The following is a 13,177-nucleotide window of genomic DNA, read 5'->3' on the forward strand; positions in this document are numbered from 1 at the left end:
CCTCGCTGCACAGTGTATGAGACAGAAGATTACATGGGGTACAGCTAAGAATAACACTGATCAACTAGTGAAAGTGATTTTCATGACTAAAAGCACTAAATTCAATTTGCTATTCATTACAGAGTCATTTTGGGTACATCTATATGGGGATAAAAGCCTCGCAGCACGGCTGCGGCTGGCCTGGTCAGCTGACTCGGGCCCGGGCTGTGGGGCTAAAAATCTCTGTGTAGACATTCAGGCTCAGGCCGGAGCTTAAGTTGTGTTCAGCCCTGGAGCCCCAGCCCTGCAAGCCTGAGTCACCGCAGATGTTTTATCTCTGTGTAGCCATACCTATTGTTCCATACTCATGAACACTTTGCACAGGTGCTAAGTATTTATGAAGATATTCACAAATTCTGAAAGCTTTCTGAATTTTAGCACAAATGATAAGTTAAAAATGGATATCAGATGCTTATTATTTAAACTATTTCAGTCATCCAATCAGAGAGCATAAACAATACCTTGTGTCTTAGGGACCATCCAATCAACATGAATTATACATAGCAAATAGCTATAAGTGAACATTTCACAAATAACCGCACTGTTGACCTGATTCTCAGCTGGTGTAAATCAGCATGGCTCCATTGGATCTGGCCTTACGTGTCCAAACTATTTTGCAAATGCTACCAATAATGGCTATATTTGAGGAGAATCAGGATCAGCTCACATTTGACCAGCGAGCTCCAAAAATGGGCTAAATTCTCAAAGAATATAATTGTAAACCATTAGTTCAGCCCAGCATGAGCTTAGAGCAACAATCTTTTCATCTGTTCACTTGTTCATTGTTGAGAACACTTATAAAAGAGGCATTTATAGGAATTAATGTGAGATAGGCACTAAGAACAAAAAAACCCCAAATTTGATGTAAATAGGCATCTGGAAACATTTCACAAAAGAGTCTCTAATGAAATCCTTGGAGAGCCTGGGTAATCTTTAGTTCAACAATTCAACTTTAGGTTCTTCCCTCCCCCCCCCCCCGGTTTTTTTCTCCCTTCCCCCTTTTTCAGATGTTCTCCAAGGTGTGTGTGCTAGGAAATATCTTTATGGCTAGACAAGTTCAAACATAACTTAAAGAAAAAGTGTTTTTTATGTCAGTTTTACAAGCTGAGGTCAGTACCTTACTGTTCAGTGAAGTCCCCAGCAGATAAAGCAGAGGAGAAAGTCAGGGACAAGGCAGAACAAAGGAAGAGAGTTAAGTTAAATTGTTAGCAGACCCCAGGGCCGGCTCTAGGCTTCAGCAAAACAAGCAGGTGCTTGGGGCGGCACATGCCTGGGGGCGGCATTCCAGCGCTGGCCAGGCCGCCCCTAGACATGTGCCCCAGCTCGCCTCCGCCTGCTCCCCTGAGCGCGCCGCCGCCGCTCCACTTCTCCTCCCTCCCTCCCACCCACCCAGGCTTGCTGGGCGCCAAACAGCTGTTTGGCACGGCAAGCCGGGAGGGAGGGTGGAGAAGCCGAGCGGTGGCACGGTCGGGGGAGGCGGCGGTGGTGGTGGAGCTGAGGCGAGCTGGAGCGGGGAGCGGTTCCTCTACCCCCGCTCCCCTGTTACTTCCTGTGCTTCCCCCCCACACCCTCGCTCACCTCCCCTCCGCTAGGAGCTAGGGTGGGGTGTGGGGAGCCGCAGGAAGCAATGGGGGGGAAATGTGGCACCCCCGGGGGAGGAGGCGGGGCCGGGGATTTGGGGAAGGGGCAGGGGGCACGAAAAAAAAGTGGGGGCGGCCAAAAAATTTTCTGCTTGGGGCGGCAAAAATCCTAGAGCCGCCTCTGAGACCCCAATCTAGTTTAAATTGTGTTTGGTTATTTGAAAATAAATGTTTCCTGACACCCTCCTCCACGCCTCGTCGGCTTCTCACACAATCGCCTCTGCCACACGTCCTCACCATGTGTGGTACAACCTTCCTGAACTCATCTCAATAGTCATATTTCCCTAAAGACTTGCTTCTTCTGCCTTTGGATTTTGTCCACTGATCACTTCTTGGGCTGCTGCTCCTTTTATTTCTAAGCAAGAAAGCAAGTACAAAATAGAAATGTAGCTACTAGACGTGGCTATGACCTATTAGATCATCTAATCCAGCTCCAAGCAGGATTGTTCCCTACATTATGTTTTCCGTTGCTATGGCCAGTCTAATTTTAAATGACCATCCTCATGGAGCTCCCATTGCTTCCTTTGGGAGACCATTTCACACTCTGATAGAACGAAGTATACAATTTTCTCCCAAATAAGTACAGTATTTTCCCACGCTCCTGTAATTTTCAGATCTATCTCATCGTAAACAGGCTGGCATTTCCAAAGACGCAGAAGGGAGTTAGGCACCCAAAGCCCAAACTCCTTTGAAAACCCTATCCATGATTCACAGCTGTGGTCCAGGCACTGTTGAAAGGTTGCCTTAAACTGTAGCACTGCAGGTACAGTCCATCCATTGTACTGAGTACTCATCTCCTCCATTATTGCTCCTAAACTCTCCTATCCTTTTAATTAAACAGTAATGCCCTGTGTGTTTGGTGCCTTTGAATTTGATGGGGTTTCCATTCATTAAGAGCAATAAAAGAACCACTTCTAATTCATAAAATTATAGTAAGTGACAGAAATACCCACTTTTTCTAATGTAAGCATCTGCACAGCTGAATGTTTTCACTATGCAGTTGGGAATCACCCATCACAGTACATTAATATTGTATTAGAGGATGTAGATCACTTTTTCGTTCTTAATTGGTACTTAAAAATTTTCCTCTTGTGAAAATACTGATTGATTTTATGTTTAAATGAACTTGTTCACTGCAACTGCAAATATCCTGCACGCAAAGTATTTTAAACTAACAAATGTCATGATAAAAAATTGATAGACCGTACCTGGGGAAAAAATGCTATTAAAATTAGCTTTATGCCGATTTCACATCTGTATTCAGAGATACTACAAATAATTGTAGGATATATATAAGGAACTTTGAAATAAGTCTGCACAACTGTGCTGCATTTTTCAGTGTTCAACCCTGAAAGTTTGAAAGTCATGACTCAGAACCCAAAAAAATCACGAGATTATTAAGAATAATAAATGCTGTGTTCTTAGAATCATACAACTGGAGGGCTGGAAAGGATGTTGAGAAGTCATCTAGTCCAGCCTCTTGTGCTGAGGCAGAACCAAGTGTACCTAGACCATCCCTGACAGGTCTTTGTATAACCTACTTTTAATAACCCCCAATAATGGGGATTTCACAACCTCCAGTGGAAACCTATTTCAGAATTTAACTACCCTTTTAGTTATAAAGCTTTTCCTAATATCTAACCTAAATCTCTCTTCCCACTGATTGAGGCCATTACTTCTTGTCCTATCTTCAGTGGACATGGAGAACAACTGCTCACCATCCTCTTTGTAACAACCCTTAAGACATTTGTAGTCTGTTATCAAGTCCCCCCTTAGTCTTCTTTTCTCGAGATTAAACATGCCCAGTTTTTTTAATCTTTTCTCACAGGTCAAGTTTTCTAAACCTTTTATCATTTTTTTCTGCTCTCCTCTGGACTATCTCCAATTTGTATTCTTTTTATTTGCCTTGTGGATTCTGAACCTTTTTGGTTTTTATGTTTTCAGACTTTTCTCTGCAACCATGATAGCTAGAAACTATTTCTTTTTTAAAAAGAGATTCTCAAATAATCACACAACTCCAGGAGCTGGAGCTTTAAGAAAAACAACAAAAATCCCAAGGTTTGTGATAAAATCACAAGAGTTTTCTAAGCTATGCATGTTGACTCACTGATGTGTGTTCACCACTTTTAGAAAAAATACCCCAAAATGTGACATTGGAGTATTATTTTCCCCAGTAATCTTTTTCACCGTTTAGGCTTCCTTGCACTCTCTTACCCCTCAGTGTAGTACAATGTGTGCAACTGTAGAAAGCAGATGAGGTTTCAGGTGGAACATATGTTGGGACTAGAGGCTCAGAAATTCAAAGCTGGGGTTTGCTCCAAAGAGCAGGATGGTGACAAATAGAATCTCAACATATAACTCTGGTTTCTCACTACTTTCATAGATTTATAGAGAAGAAGGTCACAAGAGACATTATGATCATATAGTCTAACCTCTTGCATAACCCATAGCTTAATGTTACTATGACTTAAGCTTAATAAAGCCCTGTTTCTCACAAATTTGCCTGCTTGCTGAATCACTTATTGCTAATGAAACACTAAGCCCATGGACTCACTGGAGTCTGTACTGGTGAAGGAATTAATGCTTAATTTTTGGTCTTTGGGTCTTTTCTTTTCCTTAGATACACTTCCCAGTTTGTCTGTGACCCATTGCAAGATGTGTCCTTATCACTGACCAAGACAGTGTGTTCCCAGCCCTAGAAGGCAATCAAGTATTGGACACCTTTGCTTCCCATTTTACAAAGAAGTTAACAAAGAAGTTGCATGAGATCACTGAAATCAAAATAGGGAATGGAACTAGGGTCTCCAACATGGAAAGCCCAGGGCTTAGCTATTCAGCTCCACTGCCTGAAAGCATCAAATATGTGTTTTGGTTCTTGGATTGCTAACCACTACACGACACCCGAGCCAGCAATGGGAGCCCAGAGTCCTGATCACAAATGTTCTATCAAATACTTTTGTAACCTCCCCCGGCAAAGCATGTGTCACATCCCTTCTGGCAGATGGTCCACACACAGCACAGCAGCTATTCCCATCTCTGAAGTGGTGGGGTGTGAAGTGGGGAAAGACCTGATTCAAATCTTGCAGCAGAACCTTGGAGGGGAATTTTGTCATCCAATGTGGTTTGCATTTGTTTTGGTTTTATTTGTTGTTTTTTGGGTTCTTTAAAAATCTGTGTCTGTGGGGACCAGGACACTTTGGGTTGCCAGAGGCTGTGGATTTTGGGAAGCTGAGTTGCAGCAGGCACAGACAAGCCTAGTTCATGCTAGAAGCAGGTTGTGGGGAGGTGCATCATAAACTTGGGAGCGTCGTACTGTTCACCTCTCATGTTTTAAGAGCATTACGCTGGGCAATGGGAAACAGAGATGTGCCCACTGCTGGGGCTGCAACTGAGTCCCTGAGATACTTATAGGTCATTGGAAGGGAGGCAGTGATGGGGGGGGAGTGTCTCTGGGGATTTAATAAATAAATAAAGGTCATAGGTCTTAATGAACTCATCTCATTACCCTTTGAAATCAGAGGAAAGATTCCCAATCACTTCAAAGGGCTTTGGATCAATCCCTAAGTGACTGTCTAGGAAGGAGTACTGCAGAAAGGGATCTGGGGGTCATAGTAGATCACAAGCTAAATATGAGTCAACAGTGTAACGCTGTTACAAGAAAAGCAAACATCCTTCTGGGATGTATTAGCAGGAGTGTTGTAAGCAAGACACAAGAAGTAATTTTTCCGCTCTACTTCACACTGATTAGGCCTCAACTGGAGCATTGTGTCCAGTTCTAGGTGCCACATTTCAGAAAACATGAGGACAAATTGGAGAAAGTCCAGAGAAGAGCAACAAAAACAATTAAAGGTCTAGAAAAATGACGTATGAGGGAAGATTGAAAAAACTGGGTTTGTTTAGTCTGGAGAAGAGAAGACTGAGAGGGGACACGATAACAGTTTTCAAGTACATGAAAGGTTGTTACAAGGAGGAGGGAGAAAAATTGTTCTTCTTAATCTCTGAGGATAGGACAAGAAGCAATGGGCTTAAATTGCAGCGAGGGCGGTTTAGGTTGGACATTAGGAAAAACTTCCTAACTGTCAGAGTGGTTAAGCACTGGAATAAATTGCCTAGGGAGGTTTTGGAATCTCCATCACTGGGGATTTTTAAGAGCAGGTTAGACAAACACTGGTCAGGGATGATCTAATAGTTAGTCCTGCCACAAGTGCAGAGGACTGGACTAGATGACCTCTCGAGGTCCCTTCCAGTTCTATGATTCTATGCAACCAAGTGAGTGGTAAGTAACCACCAAAAGCATGAGTAGCAGAAAAAAAATTGAGATTAGTTTTGCCTTATAAACAAAGCTATGAAAACCTCAAACATGTGAAGAAAGCAAAATTGTTAGGTTTTCAGGATTAGAAAACAAGGGACCTGTAAGGAGGTAGTGAGAAAACTGGACCTGACTTACATATCAAGAGAAAGTTAATAGGCTGCTTGTGTCCTGCACCCAGGTAGCCTCTGTCTCGGGGTTACCATTTCATACCTGCCAGGCTCTTGTGCCAAAACAACAGCAGAACGTCCATTTACATGAATGTACATAACATGACATTAATTTATACACATTTACATCCATTGCTGGCTGCTGGAGCCTTCGGATGGGGTAGAGAGCCAAAACCACAAACACCAGTTCATGCCAATACTTCCCACCCCTCCCCACAGCACAGACATAAGTAAGTCCTATCCCACCAGATACATAACTATAGCCCCACCTCTTCACCAAATCAGAATGTAAGGAAATAATGTCCTGCTCTGTCAACAGACACGTGAAGAATGTGTTTCATGTGGACAGATGGACATTCCCAACAGACCTGTAGCAGGAGCTGAAAACACTCTTCAGAAACTCTTAGAACTGGCAGGTCTGCCATAACAAAGCACTAGGAGGCTTTGCTGTGGGCGCTCACAGGAGAACCTTTTTTATAAGAACTACTACTAACAAGGGGCACGTCACGAGCACATGTCCACACCAGGACCACACAATGGAAACGCTATGTTTCTATTTCAATAGGGGGAGGAACTGAGTCTGTTTGGGGGCATTTACAGTGGGTCAACCCAGGACAAATTCCACACTGGACAGGAGCAGAGAGGTGCACCTGTCCATACACTGTGTGGCATAGAAGGCCGTGAAGCCTGCGTTGGCTAAGGCAAGGAATTCTCAGCTCTCTGTTGTGCTTCAGTGCTGTTTCCCCCAGGCAAAGCTGTTGTACCTTTTGTCTTTGCTCTAGTTTTCAGGACTTGGCCTCAGGAATTTATTTGCTGATATTTGAAATCCATATTAGTGGAAGCAGGTATCCAAACCCTGGCCGATGCCAATGTGGGGGCTGTGTTTTAGGTGTCGTTGCTGAATACCACGAAGTCAGCGCACTTCTAGTGTTCTGTTCTCTAAAGAAGGCAGGAACAGAAGGGGAGAGGAAGAGGCTGGAAAGGACAAGGGCTGAAGAGTCTAAATAACATTAGAGAACACCCCCCTACTGAATTTGGAACTGAACCTATTATTCCTGGGGCAGGGAAAGTCAGGAAGGGCAAGGATGGTCTCATAGGTAAAGCAGTTAGAATGTTGCCCTGGAGAACTGGATTCTATCCCTCTCTCTGCCTGGGTTCCTATGTGATGCTAGTCAAGTCACTTACACTATACTTTCTACAGGTGGCCAGTCTGTGTCTCTTAGTTTCTGAGTACTCAATTTGAGACTCCTGGGGTCTGATCTGCAGAAGTGCTGAGCACTCACAGCGGCAATTGAGGTCAATTGCTGAACATATGAAATGCTATAAAATGCAAAATATTCTGAAAAAACTGACCCCTAACCTGCTCAAATTGGGCACCTAAAATTAGTGGACACATTTGAAAATTTTTGACTTTAATCTCTGTGCATCAGTTCCTCATGTGTAAAAAAGGAATAATAATACCACTTCACCTCACTGGTAAGTTGTGAAGATAATTTCTTTAATGTATGCAAAACACTAAGAGTCAAGAGCATCATAGAAAAGCGGGTGAGGAAATTAATATTAATATTCAGTGCAGGGTTGGGATGATGTGCCGCAAAAATGGCATGGGACCCACACATTAGATGATCAAAAAATATATGCTGACGAGCAACCCAGTTAGCACCATCCATTCTGTGCACCGAATGAGGCAGGAGTCCTGTGGAAAAAATAGTACATGATTGTGTAATTAAAGTCTGTATGCTAATACATATGCACAAAAGGGGGCAAATTAAGATCGCACAGGCAACCTTAATTCAGGCATTTCCTAACTTTTGAGTGCTTGTCTCAAATATTATTTTAGTGTCATTTCTTTGGATGTAACATTAGTAGGGCCCTACCCAAATTCATGGCCATGAAAAATGGGTCACGGGGCATGAAATCTGGTCTTCTGTGTGCTTTACCCTGTACTATACAGATTTCATGGCGGAGACCAGGTTTCTCAAATTGGGGGTCATGACCCAAAAGGCAGTTGCGGGGGGGGGGTCGCAAGGTTATTTTAGGGGGGTCGCGGTATTGCCACCCTTACTTCCATTCTGCCTTCAGAGCTGGGCACCCAGAGAGCAGCGGCTGTTGGCCGGGAGCACAGCTCTGAAGGCAGCGCCGACTACCGTGCTATGCCACCCATACGTCTGTGCTGCTGCCTTGAGAGCTGGGCGGCTGGAAAATGGTGTCTGCGACTGAGGGTCCCGCAGTCTGAAGGGCCCAGCTCTGAAGGCAATGCTGCTACCAGCAGCAATGCAGAAGGGTAACAGTACCACCCCCCTGACAACCTCCCCTACACACAGCTCCTTTGGGGTCAGGACCCCTAAAATTACAACACAATGAAATTTCAGATTTAAATAGCTGAAATCATGAAATTTACAATTTTTAAAATCTTATGACCGTGAAATTGACTAAAATAGACTGTGAATTTGGTAGAACCCTAAACATTAGAGAAGACAAAGTTAATGTGTGTCTTGCACTTGGAATGGTGGGTTTGGAGGGGTGTGAAGATTTAATGTAATAGTTCTTTAAGGTCTACGGGACAGATAAGTACATAAGTGCAAGGGTCAAAAACTAGGATCGTTAACCTATTAACTTTGTTATATATTTACTATGAACTAAACCAGTATAATTATAACATGGAATTTTATTAAATGAATAACTTGCACAATAAAATTAATAAATGGTCTTTCTCCACAGCTTGCAGCTCTATTTCCCGACTTTGTGTATCCTATTCCATGTCTGGTTAAGGAGAGTCAAACATATATAAATACAATGGTCCACATTTTCTAAAGTGATGTGTGATTTTGGGTGCCCAGTTTGAGACACCTTAAAAGTCCCTGATTTTGAGAAAATTCTGAGCAGACACTCTTGGAAAAATCAGGCCTCCTTAATACATCTCAAGTTGGACACCGAAAAATTGAGAGAACCAAAATCACTAGTCACCTCTGAAAATTTAAGATGTTCCATTTATATATGTTTGACTTCTTAATTAAATTAAATGTCCTAATCTATTGCTTTTTTTTTTTTTCCATTTTCCAAAACTTGATTTTGTTTTTAATGGAGCTGAAATTAACATGGCTCTTTGTTTTTTATACTTCTTTGTTCATCAGCATTGTTGATTATTTCACACGGCCACAACTCAGGGGAGGAGGTTTGCGTGAGTCAATTAACGCTGCTGTAGAGCAGAGCCCAGGGGAGAAGCTCACATATGGCAAGATATGATGTGCAATTTGCTATTTTTTAATTTCTCAGTCAGAGAATGCTGGCCTGTTTAATATTTAGAAGCCAGAAGACATTCCTGATCACATTAGGATGTTTTTAAGGTAGGTCAAATTTGGAATTTCAGTAATTTGATATTATTTTAAATTTATAGATGCCTTATGTGCTAAATATCTTAACTTCTTGAACATATACAACAGTGAGATTTAAAAATCAAGACCTTTTTGCTATGTAAAAATTTGCTTTCACTGTGCAATTCCTTAACCTGAATGTTACAGCAGAAAATCAGTAGATCTAAAAATAGTACAGTAAAGACTGCCAACATTAGGTCCAAATTTTGCCCCCAGTTACATCTGTGGAACCCATGTGGACCTGTGGGAGGGCAGAATTTGAGCCAAAGTGTTTAATGTTTCTTATAAGCATTTCATTATAACCTACGTTAGACATGAAAAAGTCCTGTTAGGCCATCGTGTTCAGTTCTTTTCTTCTGTTCAACTATGGTCTGCCCCAGGCTGAATTTTAAATATGGAAAATACCATAATCATATATACACCAAATAATATATATCAGTCAATTAATAGCAGTGTGCCCTATCACCCCCTTCTCCAAGATACGGGAGAGGATACCTCAGTAATGTTTCCTTCCTGAGTTTTTTCACTGCAGTCATTTCAGGGGGCGGAGGAGGGACACACACAAGAACAGACCACAAGCTCAGCATGGATTCTAAGGGTTAGTTGGAGGCCCAGGCCATCTATGTGGAGGCCATGTGTCTCTACCCTTATTCTGTGTCCCTAGTGTCTTTCCCTCCCTGCCCCCACCAACACTCTGCCAACTCATCTTCAAACAGAACCTGTAAAAGGGTTCTTCTGTTGACCCACCGCTACCGGGGTGGGAACCCTACAGGGAGATGCTGATGACTCATTCCGAGGAAAGTGAGAGTCTCTATGAGCAGAGGTCTCTCCAAGGAAACCCTCGGAATGATCAGCCGTAAGGAGGAAGAGTAGGCTGAAGCTGAAGTTTTGTTTTTCTTATTTGACCTACCCATTAACCCCAAGAAGGGGCCAAGTTTAGACTAAATACAGGATGTGAACCTTCTCTGAAGAGCAGAGGGAGTACTTCACCCTCCTCCTGTAACACACAGCTGTTGACAGTATGGAGTATTCTCTTTTCATTGTTCTGTGCCTGTCCATTAATGTGCATTCCTCTATAGCATTACCTTTCTATGCAGAAGCTTATTCAAGTCCTTCTAATTGCCACTGAACTTGTCCACACCAACAATCTTTCTAATAAATCAGCCATCTTCATCATCCTATTGTGCATGCTTTCTCCCAGACCACTAAGAAGAGAAGAATCCCAACCGTGGCCCTTTTGGCACCTGAATCTTCTTTCTTCTGATCAAATTTCTTCCAGTCACTGGTTGCCATAAGTCAGGGAAAAACAATCCATTGATAAGTTAGGTCATTGTGACTCACTAGCAACTGACAGGATGGGGAAGCAATGGCCCCAGGAACCGGGAATACAAAATGGATCCACTCATCTTTACATAACAGATTCAAATCTAGATTGGTAGCAGCTGAAACTCATGACTATCTAATGACTTTGTGAAATGAGCCTGGTTTCTCAGTCTAACTCCGAAGTGTCCACATCACCACTGTTTGCTGGCAATCTCAGCAGAGGTGCCAACAACTGAATAGGACATGCAAACTGAAGTACCATTTTACTGCTAGAGGTGGTCCCTACAGGTTTGGTTAGGGGCATAAATAGCAGAACAGTCTAGGGAAGCTTGGACTGTAGTTGCCTGTGCTGTTTCCTATTGTAAATAAACCAAGGACATCAGGGTTCAGAGCCATCAATCAGGCACCTTTTTTGAGCACTAAAATTCACTAAAAGTAAACAGGCAAAGGGCAAATGACTGTTCTTTTTGTCTCTGACATAACTTCTCTTTATTATAAATTATGTGGAGACTTTTTTCCTCAGAAGTCATTTGCAATAGCTGGAACCGTTGTGTTGCTGAGTTTTTCCCGCCTTCTCTGACTCACACCACCTCTCCTTTTCTTTGATCGTACACAGCAATGCACAATCTTTTTCAAAAAAATTCTTAGTTTTAATGCTGAGAATGCTGCAATAACTCCCTAGTGCATTCTCTGGCAGACAGGGTTCTAATTTAGACTACTCTAGTACTATGGACTACCCTGTCCATATATCTTTTTGGATAATTAGCAAACCAGATACTTAAGAAAAATGAGTCACTTTTATTGCAATCTTTTATTGTATTAACAGACTCCAAAAATGGATACAGTGATGCTTACAGTGCTTTTCTGCTTTCTGGGCAGATTATAAACAAATGCATGATAAGCTATGCTATACTGTTATATTACATAGCATTAACATGAACGATAAATTCACTTCTAGCATACTTTTTAATTAAACTTCACTCCTATTATTAAATTCAAATTATACCAGCCAAGAATATTGGTTCAAAGTAATTTTACATCATACATCGGGCTTCCTAATAGACATTTGTTTTGATTGTGGTAGAAAGGTAAATTAATTCATTGTTCTGGTTCAGAAATCATACTTGGTGTAAATAAGTGAACAATGATGAGAGATGTGAGGTAGCCAGATCTTAGCATTCAAGCTGTTATGAAAACTGGAATTTTCCAGCTCCCTCCTACATATGTGGAGGGGGAAACAGGCTAGACACTTAAGGTACGTCTCCAATGCACACTCTTTTCAGCAATGTGTAGAGTACATAGACGACATGCCCCTGCCCAGCACAGGTATAAATAGCAGTGTCGATGTGCTTAGGTGAGTAAAGACACACCTGAACTTGCTGGGTATGTACTCTACTCACCCATGCAGTGCATCCCCCATCTACACTATTTTTAAGTGTAACTAAAAGTGTAACTCCCATCCTGTTCCTTAATATGGATAAGAATGTTCCTAAGGTCAGATCATCCCAGAAGATGTGCATGTGCAAATCCTAGCGAAATCAATAGGAGTTGTGTGTTACTCTCCTGGGATGATCAGATTTCTGGCATCTAGGTTACAGAATCATCCTGCCTGGGCTCTTTTGGTCAATTAATAGCATACTGCTGCACAAGGGTGGAATAAGGCTAACCAGTGCCTGTATTCATCAACATTTTAGGCTCACCAGCAGTGTCTTCCTTCTAGTTCCCACCCTCCTCCTTCCTCTACCGGTCATTCAGATTTACACCCCAGTCCTACTTCCTAGACAGACTTCCTTCCAGCCACCCCTTACTACCTGAGCTTCCTCTTAAGCAAGGCAGGTCAGATCCCCCTAGCAAGCAGCTGACCAGCAGCATTCAGATTCCTATTAAATCTCAACCTACAGCTTGGCCCTAGACTTATTGCTTTGTCCACAGCATCTCTGACCATGGTGTTCAGAATCCAAGGATCCCACTGTAATCTACCGCTGGTACTCCATCAAACTGGCGGAAACTGATCATTTTTCGCATTTAACCGTCAGAGAGAGACAGAGAGAGAGAGAGAGATGGTAGGCCATTTTATAGTCTAAAAACTGTTTAATGCAGATAGATGAGAAAGACAGGAAACAGATGGATCCTTGAACCTGTTGTAACTGACATTTTTTATCCAATGGACATGAAGCAGGTAGGCAAAAATAATCAGACACTCATATAATATATAATGCCAGCATGTAGGTACAAATGATGCCTAACACCTGTACTCTTTTTAAATAAGCCTGAGCATTACCTCAGGTAACGTGTTCCTAGAATCAGAGTTAGGGTTATGCT

Source organism: Caretta caretta, chromosome 6, assembly GCF_965140235.1.
Source record: "Caretta caretta isolate rCarCar2 chromosome 6, rCarCar1.hap1, whole genome shotgun sequence".
Classification (NCBI taxonomy): domain Eukaryota; kingdom Metazoa; phylum Chordata; order Testudines; family Cheloniidae; genus Caretta; species Caretta caretta.